The following is a 17,993-nucleotide window of genomic DNA, read 5'->3' on the forward strand; positions in this document are numbered from 1 at the left end:
CTGCTAGTCGACGCCGTGAACGGCAGAGCAGAACCCCGCTCTGTCCTTTTGCCCCATCCTCTCACCTTCTGGCACTGTATCAGACAATGCTCTGATGCTATTCATACGGTTTTTGTGGCCAATTTTTTCAGAAGTGGGTGACCAGTTTCTTCTTCCTAGTCTGTCTAGTCTGGAAGCTCTGCTGAAACCTGTCCACCATGGGTGACCCTGCTGGTATTTGAAATCCAAGAAGCATAGCTTTCAGCAACACAGAACACCACAGTATGACAACTGACAGATGGGTGTTGTGGCTCCCTGACAGGGAAACGGACCCGGGCCCCGGCGGTGAGAGCACTGAATCTTAACCACTGACCAATATGGCTGGCTTTAAAAACGTTTCCTAAGCACTTCTGATGTGGGTAACCAAAACCTGAACATAACCCACGCAGCCCCTCCAGGAAGATCTCCATCCACTAGGGGAATCAGACACTGCTTTAAATCATTGTCGACACAATAAAATATGGATATCATACAGGTACAAGTCACTTGCTAAATTTCTCATTTCTTATTCCAAGTTTTATTAATTGTTATATTTTTCAGTTTTTGGTTAATTGGTTAAATTCAAATACATACATTTTATGAATTTTTCCCAAAGCACTATTAATATTGCTATATTATCATATACATTTTATCTTTCTGTTGTTTTATTGTTTTATTTATTTTATTATTTATGATTTTACGTTATCTTCCTTCTCCCTTTCGATGGCTTTTATTTATTTATTTAATACATACTTGAGGCCACGTTTTTGTGTCAGTATTCCCTTAATAATCATAATAGCATGAATTACAACATTTTTGCTGATTAATCACTCTTTTGACACTATTGCCTATATGTACTTTGAATGCATGTTTTTATTTTGTTACATTAAACATATTTTTGCAGGCTACAATTTGGCATATTTTATTTTGCAATTTAGAAGAAATTCTTTTAAACAGAAGCCACCAGGATGTTCACAGTAAGTGGGCTCTCAGATGCATTTTGGATTTTCTCTTTTATCCTACAAGCTTACCGTTGCTATTTCCAGAGTTCACTTTTCATGTCTTTATTATGTGTAATAGATGCTTTTAAACTCTTTCTTCCCCTTTTAAACTCACTTGAAAGATAACTATAGCTCATCAAATTTTTCTTATATTTTAAAATATTAACATGGGTCTTTAGAACTATATTTTCCCTCCTATTTTTCTTTTTTGTATTTTTAAATTAGCAGACTGCTTCGACTCTCTGAGAACCAGGAATCTAGGCAGCCTCCTGGCCTAAACCTCTGTTAGTAGATGATGGCAATTTTAACAAAACTGGCTACGAGTGTCTTTAGGGCTTTCTAGTTGTCCTGATGGGGACATGTAGGCTACAGAACAATGGAAAGTGGGGCTGGGTCAATGATATTTAAACTCTCTTGCAGCTGTTCTATCTAACATCTTGAGGGCATATTAGTATCATTTGTATTCTGAGATCCTTTCGACATCAGTGTAACCCGCAGCATTGAACTCAACATTGGCACATACATTCCAGCTCAGGACAGGGTGTGCATGAAGGAATTCTGGAGCAAGAACTGTCTAGCTGCAAGATGAACTGCCTTCTGACAAAAATCTCCTGTTGAAGGATATAGAGGTGAGGGAAAAAATAGGCTTTATTTGCTATTAGTGGAAGGGTCAGTCTAAAAGTGACATGGCTCTGACATCTGGCAATTAGCAGAGATTGTACATTTTATAGGTCCTATGGGTACCAGGGCTGGTCCTGAGACAAGTGAACCAGGAAATAGGAATGCGGTATTGGGTCAGGGGGGAGCAGGCAGATGACCTCTAAGGTCAGTTAACTCTTTTCAATTTCTGAGAAGTGAGTTTGAAAGTGAAATCTGTCTCTTCTCAGAAAACGTGACTTAGAAGCAAACATGTGTAAGAAAGTACCTTTTGCACTTTTTGTGGTTTGAGCTAAGCAAGGTAGACTGCTGGTGTAAGCTTGAAACTTGCAGCTCTGTTTTTGCAGAAAAATTTGAGCCCTTTATACCCTGAATGCCTCTAGTGTACACACATCCCTTTGGAAGTCCACTCTGCCCTACCTGGATAACAAATCACATCCAGAGAAGTGCCACCAAAACAAGGGGTAGCTGATGCAAATCATAGATACCACTTTAACTGCCCAAAGCCGAAAAGGGTCCCACATTTTCACTGCCCTTTAGCCAGCTCTGTGCATCCATACCCCAACCTCTTCATGTTTGCTGTAGAGGGTTGTGCCTGGGCATAGAGAGCCAGAAGTGCCTTACAACCCCCAGGGCAGCCTGTTGCCAATGCCTGACTGACCACAGGAATACAATAGCCAGCCTCCTTTGTCTTAAGACAAGACCACTTTCAGAGAGTAACTGATACTCCAGGCTCCCTGCAGGATCAGGCTGCAGCTTGGGGCTTCACGGAGATCACACCCTCGCTTGGCGTCTTCCTCTTCCTTCCTCTGCTTCCTTTCCTCCTTTCTTATGGGAGCACTTCCTTAATACATCCCCGGCACTAAAATCTGCACTTCCGGGTCTGCTTCTGAGAGAACTGGGCCTCAAACTCAAAGGCAGTTAGGGTGGATTGAATTGAGATTTAAAGGAGAGAATAAGCAAGTTTAATTTGTTTGAGGCAACTAGTCCTATTTAGGCACAAAACAAGTGAATGACAATTCCGGAAAAGAGTTTAGAAATCCAGTTACTGGATGGCAATTTGCAGAAATTTAATGAAGCTAAAGAAATTCATAATTCTTTTGTGCCTGTGTATCAGCTGAGACAGACTTTAACAGGTGAAACTGCCTGGGTTCAGCTGAAATGTGATGGAGTCCAAGTTCCATGCATCTCGGATCTAAGATCCATGAATGTATCTTGCAATTTAGAACGTGACTATACAAAGTGAAGTTAGAGACATGACCTTGTTTCTCACCCATGTCTCCCTAGGACTCAGTAGTTTAGGAAGCTTCCCCGTGCTATAAGAACCTGTGACTTTCTGTCTAAAATAACATGCTTGACCTGATGTCAGGTGGGCTGTAAATGCCAGTAGTTCTCAACTAATAGGAGTTAGTGCATTAAATATACCCTATTTCTCACTGTTTAAGTGAGTAATCTCTGAGGCGTGTTCAATGCGACCTCCTTGAGGTTGAAACCTAGTCTCTCACAAGGGCAGTCTCTTTTGGCTTCTTTTTCTTGCCTGTCCTCATTCTTCACCCCCCTACTGATGTTTCCTGGGATCTCACTCCAAATCTACTTGCAATGAATCCCTGTGTCAACATCTGTTTCTGTAGATACTCAATAAGCAATTTTCCGTTTTCTTGTTTAACTTGAGGAGTGACTCAGGGGTCTTAAGGATTTGTGAGCTTGTTTTGCAGAAAAAAGAGAACGCCTTTGGGAAGGTTGCAATCACTGGATGGCTGGCCCCCCGCAGCTGTTGAACCCAGAATTCAGATTGCCCAGGGGCTTATCAAGAGTGTCCCCTTTGTTTCTCTGAAGCTCCTCCTACAAATCCCCTTAGCACTATAAAATCCCCCTGCTTTTTGCTCTTGCTAAGGTAGACTTGAGCAAACCCATGCTCCCACCTTGTTTTGGCCAATTTGAATAAAACCTTTCTCCATCTCCAAACACTATGTCTCAATGTTTGGCTTACTGCTCCTCGGGCACATGAATTTGAGATTAAGAGATTAGGTATCAATTTTGGTGAGCCAGCCAGGAGTCTTGTGTCCGTAGCTGGATGGGCACAGTGAGGGTTTGAGCAGTTGGTGGTCCCCAGCAGCTGCCTAGGTGTCTTTGCCCAGGGGACTTCCTCTGCTGCTCCTCCCTTCCCACTGGCATCAACCGCCCTTGGTGCAGCACTCACTTGGAGTGGAGAAATGTATTGGACCTCGGTCTACTTTTTGTCATTGTGTGGATGCATTTGTCTTATCAGATATGAGTACCTTTGATTTTGCTTTGCTGGGTGAGTCATCACAACACACGCAGCTACAAATTCCCTGTCTCCCTGTTTGCATTTTGTGTGATTGAAAGGAGGCATCCTCATATGGGAGAGATCGAGGGGACTGTTGGACTTCACCTTTTGCTTTTATCCTGCAGGTGTTGGATTTTGTCTTTGTGTGGGTGCACTCGTGTGTGTGAGTCAGCTACAGGAAACACTAATTCCATCCCTGAATGCAGCCTCCTGGGACACATACTTCAAAACTGGATGGCTTTTAGTTATGAGCCTATGAAACGTGAAAAGATGAGTTTCCTTTGTAATGTTTCCCGGCCACAGTGCTCCTTAGGTTTTTGAGAAAAGTGGCCTGTTAATGGATCTCTAAGTTATGCTATCATCTTACAATTGGAGTTGTTCTGTAACAGAGAAGGGAAATGGGATGAAATCTCGTACGTGCAGGCTTTTATGCTGTTGCACTAAAATGAGTCAGCCCACAGGAGGTACAATCTGATGGTGCAAAGGGCTGAGAAGCCTGAGCTAGTTCTGTTGGACTCCAAGGGCATGAAGAAGGATGATGAAATTTTGATCAATGCTTTAAATCTTCCCACAGCTCTGCCAGAAACCCTGCTGGCCCTTGTGCCACCTCCTTTTCAGCCAGCACCCTCTCCACTGGTTCCCACTCTGCAACCAGTGGACCCTTCACTCATGGCAACCTCCGGCCCACCCCCCTATGGAAGGCAGGTCACAGGGACCACACAACCCCCAAGAGTTGAGGGAAGCCAGGATATGCTCTCTACTTCCCATAGGTAGTAGGGTGTGCAATTCAGCCAGGGAGCAGGGGCTTCTTAAGAACGGCAGTTTCCACTCCCCGAATTCCCAATCAGAGGACTGAATGCTAATGGCCAGCGAGCAGGCCTGATATGAGTGTATCCCCTCTTTTCTATTTTGGATCTTTTTAATTGGAAGAACAATAATCCATCCTATAGACAGGACCCCAAGCATATGACTGAGTTATTCTCCTCCATCATTTTTAAAAAGATTTTTCCTTTTTCTCCCCAAAGCCCCCCAGTACATAGTTGTATATTTTTAGTTGTGGGTCCTTATAGCTGTGGCATGTAGGATGCTGCCTCAGCATGGCCTGATGAGTGGTGCCATGTGCATGCCCAGGATCCCAACTGGCAAAACTCTGGGCTGCCGAAGCGGAGTGCATGAACTTAACCACTTGGCCATGGGGCCGGCCCCTCCTCCATCTTTTTGACATACCATCCCACTTGGGCTGACATTCAAGCCTTAATGAATATTTTACTCACAGCGGGGGAGGCCATATGGTTATTGAAAAGGCACAGGAGGAACCCCATTGGCTCCATTTCAAGGACGGGGACAATCAGCCTAATTTCACTGAGGCTGTCCCACAGTTGAACTAAACTGGGATACAAATGGAGGGGGAATGCTCTGCCTAGAACACTACAGGAAATGTATTCTGGAAGGATTGGGAAAAGGAGTCCCACAAACAAAGTTCAGGAAGTTCAGCAAAAACCACAGGAGGATCCGTCCCAGTTTTTAGAACAAGCATATCAAGCCTATAGGAAGTACACCAGCGCTGATCCTGAGGCCCCAGAGAATCAGAAAGTAATCAACATGACCTTCAGCAGTGGGAGTGCCCCGGAATCAGGAGGAAACTACGGAAGGTCGATGGGGCCCTCATGCTGCCCATCTCCCACGTGGATGACCTTGCTTTTAAGGTTTACAACTGTAGGGATCAGGTCCAGGACATGAAGGAACAATGGAGAATGAAGCAGCGGGTTTCTCTGCTGGTGGTGGTGCTCCATCAATGAGCCATTGGGAAGACAGGGAGAAGATCAAAAAAGGGACTGAGAAAGATAAGAGGAGAACGCCCAACCCTGGGGAAAGATCAGTGTGTATGTTGTAAGGAAGAAGGACATTAGAAGAAGGAGTGTCCCAGGTTGTAGAAGATGGCCAAAGAAGGTGAGAAACCCTTAACCCAAATGGTGAAAATAGAAGGGGGAGATACAGATGAGGAATGAAGAGGCCCAGGGGCCCTGCTTAGACTGAAGCAACCTATCTTTATATCCCCACAGTAGCCTCAGGTTCAAATGACAGTGGGCAAAAAGATAATTGACATTCTCATCAATACAGGGGCTACCTACTTTGTTGTTAACACACATTTATCCCCCAACTCAAAAGAAGCTATCTATGGTTGTTACCAGGGTGTCAGTGAAGACAATGACCCACCCCTTTTTACAACCCTTGGACTGTCATCTTGGAAATACAAACCTGAGACACAGTTACATACACAGATACATGCCCTAATGCCCTATTCCTCTTCTGGGTCAGGATTTGCTTGCCAGGCTAAATGCCCAAATTATTTGTTTCCCCGGACACTTAGAAGTGGAGGTCCCGCCAGAGCTTGCCTTCACCTCTCAGATGCTGTTGTTGCAGCTTGATGATGGATCTCAACCTGAGATACCTGAGGAAATTCTTGATAGGGTAAGAGAGGACATCTAGGCAAGTGGGAGGTAGGGATGAGCCAAAACCATGGTTCCTGTGAAGGAGCATGAGAGCCTCAAGCTAAAACAATACCCTCTGAAAGAAAAAGCACAGAGAGAGGTAGAGCCCCTATTGGAGGTTTTTCTGCAGCAGGGCTTGATTCACCCACGTTCTCACCTTACCATACTCTCATCTTACCAGTGTTCAAGCCCAAGTCCAATGAATACCAGTTCCCTCAAGACCTTCGAGCTATAAATCAGATGGCTCCGGATGTGCACCCAGTGGTTCCCAATCTGAACACTTTGCTGACTATTTTGTCAGGAGACCTGTGCTGGTTCACGGTCTTGGGTTTGAAAGATGTCTTTTTCTGCATTTCCCGGGATGAAAGTTCCCAAGAGGCCTTTCCCTTTGAGTGTCAAGGTCCCAAGACCAATGTCAAACAGAAGTTTTGCTGGTCCGTTTTGCCTCAGGGTTTTAAAAATCTGCCCACGATATTTGGGGAAATATTGGCTAGGGACCTAAGGGAACTTCAGCTGGTGGAAGGGGCTCTTACAATATGTGGACGACGTTCTCGTTGCCAATAAATCTAAGGAAGCTTCAGCTGAAAACACCATTTGAATTTTAAAATTTCTTAGCAGATAAAGGTTACAAGGTTTCAAAGAAGAAGACCCAAATTTGTGAAAAGACAGTTAAATACTTAGGGTTTGAACTGCCAGAAGGACAGAGACGCCTGCTCCCAGATAGGAGGGAAGCAATCCCTTAAGTAGTGACTCTCACCACCCGTTTACAGTTGTGGGGATTTTTAGGGATGGCAGGCTTCTGTTGAATTTGGATACCCAATTTAGGATTAACTGTAAAACCTCTGTATGAGGCCTTAAAGGGAGGAGACCTCGAGCCTTTGGTGTGGACACAAGTGTGCCAGAATGCATTCAATCAGGTTAAAGAAAAATTACTAACTGCCACAGTCTTGGGACTCCAAGATTTGAGAAAGCCCTTTGCTCTTTTTGTACATGAGAAACAGAGCCTTAGTTTGGAAGTCCTGACCCAGAACTTTTGACCCACTAGGAGGCCTGTGGCCATTTTTATAAGCAGTTGGTCAGAGGATGGCCACCTTGCTTCTGAGCTGTTGTCCACCACCAGTGACATACTACAGGAAACTGAAAAGTTCACACTGGGGCAACCCAACATGGTGCACACTCCCCACTCTGTCCTCCCTTTATTAGAACAGATGGAGGACATTGACTAACCTCAAGAAGATTAGGTAGGTATGAGGCTATTTTATTAGACCACCCAGAGGTAAGTTAAAAGTTATTTCTACCTTAAACCCTGCAACCTGCTACCTACTGACGTCAAACAGCCCTCCTTTTATGACTGTCTTCAGATCATTGAACAGGTATTCTCTAGTTGACCCGATTAGACTGACCAAGCTTTGGAGTAGCCAGACTTGGAATTGCTCACTGATGGAAGCAGCTTCATGGATCAGGGGCAATGTCAAGCAGTGTACATAGTTGTCACCTTATAGGACACCATGGAAACAAAGGCCCTACCTCCAGGTATCTCAGCTCAAAAGGCTAAACTTATAGCACTAACTAGGGCTCTTCAAATAGGTAAAGACAACAGAGTCAATATATATACAGATTCAAAATGTGCCTTTTTAGTGGTCCATGCTCACAGGGCCATATGGAAAGATAGGGGACTCTTGACTGCTGGAAAGAGGGACACAAAATATTCCCAGGAAATGCTAATGTTCTTAGAGGCCGTTAATGACCCCATGGCAGTAACTATCATTCACTGCCCTGGACATCAGAAAGGGGACACTTTGGAAGCCAGAGGCAATCAACTGGCTGATCAGGCAGCCAAGACTGCTGCTAGGACTATGAGTTTCAAGGCACTCCTGGCTCCCTTAGTTCCCCAAATTGACTGTATTCCAACCTAGCTACCCCCAGAAAGATTTAGGGAGAGCCAGAGAAGGGGGATTTGGCTCCTCCTCTCTGGAGCATCCTGGCTGGAAATGTACCTTGGAAGTACTCATCCTGGTACCTGAAGCCCTTCTGGGAGAAATTGTTAATCAAACCCATCAGAGCACTCACTATGGGAGGGATGCCACCTTGCAGTGGATCCAAAGGTATTTAGTCGGTCTGAAATTGTAACAGATCATTCAGAAAGTTACCCAACAATATGTTATGTGTGGCAAAAATAATCCCAGGACGGGGCTGCCCTCTTTGAACAAGGGGGTTCAACATTGAGGAGCAGCTCCCTGTGAAGACTGACAAATTGACTTTATTATGATGCCTCGAGCCTCTGGGAATGTCAAGTATCTCCTAGTATTCATAGATACCTTTACAGGGTGGGTTGAAGCTTTTCCTTCCAGAACTGAGAGGGTTAATGAAGTGAACAAAGCTTTGTTAAAGGAGATCATTCCCAGGTATGGATCCCCACTGTTGATCCAGAGTGACAACAGAGTCGCATTTATCTCCCTAATAACCCAAGAAATATCAAAAGGCTTGGGGATCACTTAGAAACTCCATGCCTCATGGCAGCCCCAGTCAATGGGGAAGACTGAAAAGACGAACCACAAAGAAGACTATTGCCAAAATTTGTCAGGAAACTAACTTAATCTGGGACAAGGTGTTGCTCTCTGCCCTGCTGAGCATCTGGGTAGCTCCCTGAAGTAGGCTTTAATTGAGCCCCTTCGAAATGATGTCTGGGAGACCATTCTCAGCTTCACCAATGGGGGGAGATTTTATACAACAGAAAGAAATAGCAATCAGGCAGCACTTAAAATTTTTAAATGGAATCCTAACTTCTGTTCATGAGTTTGCCTCTCACAGATCCCTGTTCCTGTCAGATGTCCCACCCTACCACATCAAGGCAGGTGACCATGTTCTCCTTAAGTCTGGGAAGAAGCATGGACCAAAGGATCAACTAACCCCCAAGTGGACTGGGCCTTATGAAGTCCTCCTGACCACCCATTCATCAGTCAAATTGGCCAGAGTCAAGCCGTGGATTCATCATACCTGAGTGAGGCTCACCTCCACCACAACCAGAGCCACTGGTCTTATGAGCCACTGAAAGACCTTAAGCTGCTATTCTGGGTTAAGATAGCTGATACCAAGCCGTCAGATAAATAAAATTATTTGGGTTCTTGCATTCTGAGTTCTGGAAATTTGGGTTATCAAATATGGAATAAAGTGCTGTTCTAAGTTAAAATCAATCAAATAAAGATAATGCAAAATGCAAAATATAGCCCAGTACCGAAGAGTATTTTCAATCTCAGGTTCAAAAATTTGCTTCCTCAGTTTCCCCATCTTTACCCCCTTTCAGCAAGAAGTAGCCAAACAATCCATATGCCACTTCCTAGAAGAATGAGGAAGGGAAAAAAGACAGTGGAGATTAAAGCTGGGTACCTGAGGGTTACCATAGATATTCAATAAGCAACTTGCTGGTTTCCTGCTTAACTTGAGGAGTGACTCAGGGGTCTCAAGGATTTGTGAGCTTGTTTTTCAGAATACAGAGAATAACTTTGGGGGGTTTGCAATCACTGGATGGCTGGCCCCCAACTGCAATTGGTGCCTGGAAGTCAGATTTCCCAGGGGCTTATGAGGAGTGACCCCTTTGTTTCTCTGAAGCTCCTCCTGCAAAGCCCCTTAGCTCTATAAAACCCTCCTACTTTTTGCTCTTGTTAAGGTGGATTTGAGCAAATCCATGCTCCCACCTTCTCATTTTGGCCAATTCAAATAAAACCTTTCTCCATCTTCAAGCACCAATGTCTCAGTGTTTGGCTTACAGAGCATTGGGCACACGAACTTGAGATTAAGAGCTTCAGTACCACTTCTATGGAAATCCAAATTAAGACAGACAATTTCAAACTCAAAATTTTCATATTCTCATGAATGTGTTCTCCTGAGATGCAGTGTCTTTAAAAGGCAATTTACCTATTCCACTGCTCTGCAAGTTTGGAGCACACACCTTTGGGAAATGTTTTAGACTCTGTAACTCATGTTTATGAATATGGTTAGTAAAGATAAAGCTTTTTCTTTTTTCATTTTGACTGTGGCCTGAATAATCATGAGTGGTATTGTAAGCAGACACATTTGAGGAGAAAAAAATCAAGGAAAGTATTAAGGAAATTGTAGGAGAGCAAAATTTGCCACCCCATACCTCTTCATCATCTGAGGATGGAGTTTTAGCTACTTGACATCAAGAAGGTCACTTGTCAAGTATTTGTACAGGTGCACTTCATGGGTTGGTGGTCTTAACTGGCCTAAACTGGACAAGGGGTCCTCATTCCTGAAAAACATTTCAAACATCCATTACCATGGTGACGCAGGCACCAGGGAGATGTTATTATAGGAACCTAGTGGGAATTGGATAATATACTGCCTTAGCAGCACAGTTAACAATGGGTGGGTGAACAACTAAAAGTTATAATTAGTAATTGCAAAAAAAAAAAAAAAAACCTTTTGGTTACTAGCTACCTAATCATCAGTGGCTAACTATTTACTGGTTTCAACTGCATCTTTTTCTTTTTTATTAAGGTTACATTGATTTATAATATTACATAAATTTCAGGTGTACATCATTATATTCTGACTTCTGTATGGAGTATATCATGTTCACCACCCAAATTCTAGTTTCCATTCATCATTGTACAAATGTCCCCCTTTACTCGCTTTCTTACCCTTTGCCTCTGGTAAACACCATTCTATCCTTTGTATCTATATGTTTGTTATTTTTTTTATCTTCCACATATGTGAAATCATACTGTATTTGTCTTTCTCCATCTGACTTATTTTGCTTAGCATAATATCCTCAAGTTTTATCTATGTTGTTGGAAGTTTTTCTTGTTACTTCCCCCTTAACTAAATAAAAAAAATTAGATAAAGGGCTTGTTCCCAGAATAGAGCTATCACCAGAGATAACCACAAGGAATATGGGCTAGGTGTGGTGGGAGGAGACTCAGCAGAGACTAGAGATCAGAGTTTGCTTTGTGTCCCATTGTCTCTGCATGGCCCAGCAAACATTTGTTTATCAAACATTTGCTTTTCTTTCTCCACGTGAATTGCCTTCCTCCCCTTTGAAGTCCCAAACCACTAGCCCCTATCCTTAGCTCAAGGTGGCATAAAAGCATCAACTACCTGATTTGTCCTTGGGACCCATATTCTTGTGGAACCCTCATATGTACTAAATTAAATTGAATTTTCTCCCATTAATCTGTGACATATCAACTGAATTCTTAGACAGGTCAGAAATACCTAGAAGAGTAGGTGTCCTTATCCTTTATCCTCCTGATAAAGTGATATTATAATTGGATAATATTATATTTCCATATTACAAGGAAGCCAAAATCATCCCAAAAAGGTGGGAAGCTTTTCTGTAAGTCTCTGATTCAGCAAGTATTTATCAAGTCTTGTTAATGAACATTTATCAAGTCTTGTTGAAAAAGTGTCCACACAGGGCACTGAGTGGATCCAAGATAGTCTAAGTGTGAATTTTATTTTGAGGCATGGTTCTCGTTGTCATGAAAGCCAGGAGGATATTCACATTGGTTAACTAAGAAAAGGAATAAACTGATTTCAGTGTGCAGCTTGCTCAGATGCTGTCTCAGGAATCAGATTCTATGGAAGAAATCCTTCCTATTTTTGAGTGAAGATAGGCAATCCTGAAATAAGTGCATATCCAGACCCCCAAGGTGGCTGGTTAGTAGGTTCTAACATTCATTAGGCTTCATGAGAGACAACACATTTGTTTAAAAATAAATTACTCTGCTTCATATTTTACCTCATAGTTGTCAGCTTTTCTAATTGCTTTATGTGAACTTCTTTTGTTTCCAAACACAATTGTGAGATGTGTTGTGTCATCCAAGCATACTGTATCATTTTAAAGACATATGGCAAGTCGACCCACTTATTAATTTCACAAGTGTTCATTGAGTGTTTGTAGTGTGCCAGGCACTGTCTTCTGGGAACTGATGCCCATTCACTATTGCAACCCTTTATCTCCCCTTGCCATGAAAATACAATAAAGAACACACAGTCTCAACTTACAGAGAACTTCAGGTTTAGCCACAGAGACAGATAAAGGAAATAATTTTCCAAATGGTAATGTAAGTGCTATGAAAGAAGAGAGTATGGAATAGAGGAATTTCAGCCCATTCAAACTTGGGAAGTCTGAGAGAGGAAGTGGGGCCAGGGACAAACCCAGAGTAGATGTCATCTAAACTTTATATATACATACATTAAGGACTTGGTTAGATGGAGAAAGGGAACTGGAGGCAGAAGGAGAAAGACAAGCAAACATCTGATCATGGGGAAGAGCACAGGGAGTGGAGGAATTGCAAATAGTTCAATATAGCTGGAGTGTAGGGTCTGCTAAGGGCTGGTGAAAGAAAGGAGGTGAACCAGAAAATGCAGGGCTTGAATGTTGTGAGATGGTATAAATTCCATTTGAAGAGTAATAAGGAGAGATTGAAAAATTTTGAATACATTAGTAATAAAATCAGATTTTTACTTTAGTTCACTCTGACTGCTCTGTGGAAACTGAATTGTGAGAAAAAAGACTGGAAGGAAGACAACCATTTAGGAGGATAGTTTATCCTTGAAGGGATAAGGTGACATAGTGATGGGCCGGCATCAGTAGAGGGACTACATGTGAGAAAGTGGGGGAGGGGCATGAAAAGTAAGTGCAGAGAGTGAAATCAGCATCATGGCAGGGTAAGTTGTTTCCTTTGTCTTTCCCATCTAAGTTACAACAAAATGGATAGTCATTAACCAACAGAAGATTCTGTACACAGCACAACAGGATGCCTGAGAGATCCACATAGCTATACATCTGAAGGTGAGTGGATTGGAACCCTGCGAAGCAGTGAAACTAGGTGAGCAGACCCCTCTGCCTCCCCATCAACAATGATCCAGGCTGCAGCTTCTCACACAGTGGCCAGCATGACTGTAGGTGGAGACAAGGGCAGCCTGGCCTGTGCATGAACACTTTTGGAGGGGTAGTCCAGCCCACAGGAGCATCCACCTACTGAGGTGACCCTGCCTGTGGGAACGCTACCCACTGAGTGGTGGCAGCTCAGCTCCCATGAAGCGCCCCACTCACCAAATGTAGCAGCTCAGTTGAACCTCCAAGTACAGCACTGCCTTGCATGAAGGAAATTGCCCCTCCTACCTAGCAAAGAACCTCAGCCAGTCCCCTGCAGAGCATGGTGGCCCCACTCATGAGAGAGTGGCCCACACACTGAGCACAGAAACCCCACCCATGTGAGCACAACTTGTCAAGTGGCTCTCGTAAGCCCATGCAAATGCAGAGTGGCCTTACCAGCACAACTACCAGCAGACGAAGTAGGATCAGGAAACACAGCTCCTGCACCCACACAGAGGTGGCAGGTGGAATCTGCGATGTGATACTACCACAAATGTGCTAGCAGAGGATCAATTCATCAAACACCATGAAGAACTACAGTAACACTTCAGAGCAGAAGGAAAGTGACAAGTCTCCAGAAACCAATCCTGATGTCACAGATTACAATCTAAATGACAGAGAATTCAAAACAGTTGTCATAAAGAAACTCAACAAGTTACAAGAAAACTCAGAAAGACAGTTCAATGAGCTCAGGGATAAAATTAATGAGCAGAAGGAAGGCTTCACCAAAGAAATTGAAACCTTTAAGAAAAACTATACAGAAATTCTGAATATGAAGAACACAATTAACAAGATGAAATATAATCTATAAATCATAAAAATAGCACTGACCTTATGGAGGACAGAATTAGTGAATCGAAGATAGAAATATAGAAATGCTTCAGGTGGAGGAGGAGAGAGAACTAAGATTTTTTGAAAATGAAGAAATTCTTCATGAAATATCTGAATCAATTAGGAAAAGAAACATAAGGATTATAGGTATTCCACAGGGAGAAAAGAGGGAGAAAGAAGCAGAGAGCTTGTTCAAAGAAATAATAACTGAAAACTTCCCAAACCAGGAGAAGAAACTGGACTTACAAGTACATGAAGCCAATAGAACTCCTAATTACATCAATGCAAAAAGACCTTCTCCAAGGCATAGTAAAACTGGCAAAAGTCAATGACAAAGAAAAAATATTAAGGGCAGCAAGGCAGAAGAATTAAACCAGAAAGGAACCCATGTCAGGCTTTCAGTAGACTTCTCAGCAGAAACTTGACAGGCTAGGAAAGAATGGAATGATACATTCAAAATACTGAATGACAAAAACTTTCAGCCAAGAATACACAATCCAGTGAAATTATCCTTCAGATATTATGAGAAGTAAAGGCTTCCCCAGACAAGCAAAAGCAGAAGGAGTGCATCACCACTAGACCTCCCTTACAAGAAATAATGTGGCAAGCCCTCCTACCTGGAACAAAAAAGCAAAAGTTTACAAAGCTTTGAGCAAGGAGATAAATAGACAGACAAAATCAGAAAATTGGAGCTCTGCATCAGAACAGGTTAGCAAACACTTAAGTATAACATAAGAGATAAAGGGAAGGAAAACATGAAAATAACTATAAACTCTTCAGTTTAGTCACAAACTTGCAAGACTAAAAAAGAATAATTTGTGACAACAATAACTCGGAAGAAGAAGAGGAGAAGGATGGAACCTACTTAGGATAATGGAGATAAGAGGCTATCAGAAAATGGACTATCTCATCTATGAGATCTTTTATACAAACCTCATGGTAACCACTAAACAAAAAATCAGAGCAGAACCACAAATCATAAATAAAGAGAAAGCCACTAGAGAAAGCCACCAAACTGAAATAGCAGTCAGAAATACAAGGGAAAAGGAACAACAGAAATATAGAACAACTGGAAAACAAGAGATATAATGGCAGTATTAATTCTTCATATATCAATAATCACTCTAAATGTAAATGGATTGAATTCTTCAATCAAAAGACAATGGATTGATGGATTAAAAGACAAGACCCAACAATATGCTGCCTCTAGGAAACATATTCCAGCTCTAAAGACAAACATAGGCTAAAAGCGAAGGGATGGAAGACAATACTCTAAGCAAACAGCAAGGAAAAGAAAGCAGGTGATGCCATACTTATATCTGACAAAGCAGACATCAGGATAAAAAAGCCAATGAGGGACAAAGAGGCCAGTATATAATGATAAAAGGGACATTCCACCAAGAGAATATAACACTTATAAATATATATGCACCTAACACAGGAGCATGAAAGTATATAAAGCAACTATTAACAGAGCTAAAGGGAGAAATTCACAGCAGTGCAATAATAGTAGGGGACCTCAATGTCAATGGATAGAGCATCACCCACTATCCACTTACATCAATGAATAGAGAATCCAGACAGAAATCCAACAAGTAAAAAGTGGCCTTAAATGAAACCCTAGACCCGATGGACTTAATAGATATATATAGAACATTCCATCCAAAACCAGCAGAATACACATTCGTCTCAAGTGCACATGTAACATTCTCAAAGATAGATTATATGCTTGGAAATAAGGCACTCCTAAATAAATGTAAGAAGATTGAAATCATACCAAACAACTTTTCTGATCACAATGCTATGAAACTAGAAATCAACTACAAGCAAAAAGCTGTGAAAGGCACAAATATATGGAACCTAAACAACATGCTACGGAACAACCATTGGATCAATGAAGAAATCAAAGGAGAAATTTAAAAATACCTACAAACAAATGAAAATGAAAATACAACATACTAACTCTTACGGGGTGAGCAAAAGCAGTTCTAAGAGGGAAATTCATAGCAAAACAGGCCCACCTCAACAAACAAGCTGGGAATGGGGCAAAAATGTGGAGACTAAACAACATGCTACTGAGCAAACAATGGATTATTGAAGAAATTAAAGAAGAAATCAAATATAATATGGAGACAAATGAAAATGAAAACACGTCATACCAACTTATTTGGGATGCAGCAAAAGCAGTCCTAAGAGGGAAATTCATTGCAATACAGGCTTACCTCAATAAGCAAGAAAAATCTTACATAAACAACCTCAAATGACACCTAACATAATTAGAAAAAGAAGAACAAATAAAGCCCAAATTCAGTAGAAGGAGGGAAATAATAAAAATTAGAGCAGAAATAAACAATTTTGAAACAAAAAAGATAGTAGAAAGGATCAATGAAACAAAGAGTTGGTTCTTAGAAAAAATTAACAAAATTGATAACCCTTTAGCCAGACTCACCAAAAAAAAAAAGAGAGAAGTCTCAAATAAATAAAATTAGAAATAAAAGAGGAGAAATCACAACAGATACCGAAGAAATACAAAAGATCATAAGAGAATACTATGAAAAACTATATGCCAACAAATTGAACAACCTAGAAGAAATGGAGAAATTCCTAGACTCTTACAACCTCCCCAAACTGAATCAGGAAGAAACAGAGAATCTGAATAGACCAATCACAGGTAAAGAAATAGAAACAGTAGTCAAAAACCTCCCCAAAAATAAGAGTTCAGGATCAGATAGCTTCTCTGGAGAATTCTACCAAACATTCAAAGAAGATTTAACACCTATCCTTCTCAAACTATTCCAGAAAATTGAGGAAGATGGAATACTCCCTAACACATGCTATGAAGCCAACATCCTCCTGATCCCCAAACCTGACAAGGACAACACAAAGAAGGAAAACTACAGGCCAATATCACTGATGAACATAGATGCAAAAATCCTCAACAAAATTTTGGCAAACTGAGTACAGCAATACATCAAAAAGATTATACACCATGATCAAGTGGGATTTATACCAGGGACACAAGGATGGTTCAACATCTGCAAATCAATCAACGTGATTCACTACATTAACAAAATGAAAAACAAAAACCACATGATCATCTCAATAGATGCAGAGAAAGCATTTGACAAGATCCAACATGCATTTATGATAAAAACCCTCAATAAAATAGGTATAGAAGGAAAGTACCTCAACATAATAAAGGCCATATATGACAAACCCAAAGCCAACATCATACTCAATGGACAAAAACTGAAACCCATCCCTCTCAGAACAGGAACAAGACAAGGGTGCCCACTTTCACCACTCTTCTTCAACATAGTACTGGAGGTGGTGGCCAGAGTAATTCAGCAGGAAAAAGAAATAAAAGGAATCCAAATAGGCAGTGAAGAAGTAAAACTCTTGCTGTTTGCAGATGACATGATCTTATATATAGAAAACCCCAAAGAATCCACAGGAAAACTATTAGAAACAATCAACAGCTACAGCAAAGTTGCAGGGTATAAAATCAACATACATAAATCAGTAGCATTTCTATACGCTAACAATTAACTAACAGAAAAAGAACTCAATCCTATTCATGAACACAACAAAAAGAATAAAATACCTTGGGAGAAAATTTAACAAAGGATGTGAAAGATCTATATAACAAAAACTACAAGAGTTTCTTGAAAGAAATCAATGATGACGTAGAGATGGAAAGACATTCCATGCACATGGACTGGAAGAATAAACATAATTAAAATGTCTATACTACCTAAAGCAATCTACAGATTCAACGCTAT

General features: G+C 41.5%; 1 long non-coding RNA gene across 6 annotated transcripts in view; it reads left to right on the forward strand.

Moving 5' to 3' along the window:
* The window catches only part of LOC106839374 (uncharacterized), a 39,479-nt gene extending 29,024 nt beyond the window's left edge, over positions 1-10,455 (forward strand). For 2 of the 6 annotated variants that reach the window (XR_011493342.1, XR_006534758.2), the window contains exons 3-4: positions 302-514; positions 923-10,343. This is a non-coding gene — a long non-coding RNA (uncharacterized lncRNA). Of the gene's footprint in view, positions 1-159; positions 515-922 lie in introns of all 6 variants that reach the window. The other 4 variants (XR_011493341.1, XR_011493340.1, XR_011493339.1 and 1 more) reach the window with 4 other exon arrangements.
* Positions 10,456-17,993: the final 7,538 nt, after the last annotated feature.

The sequence above is a fragment of the Equus asinus genome, chromosome 12, assembly GCF_041296235.1.
Source record: "Equus asinus isolate D_3611 breed Donkey chromosome 12, EquAss-T2T_v2, whole genome shotgun sequence".
Taxonomy (NCBI): Eukaryota; Metazoa; Chordata; class Mammalia; order Perissodactyla; family Equidae; genus Equus; species Equus asinus.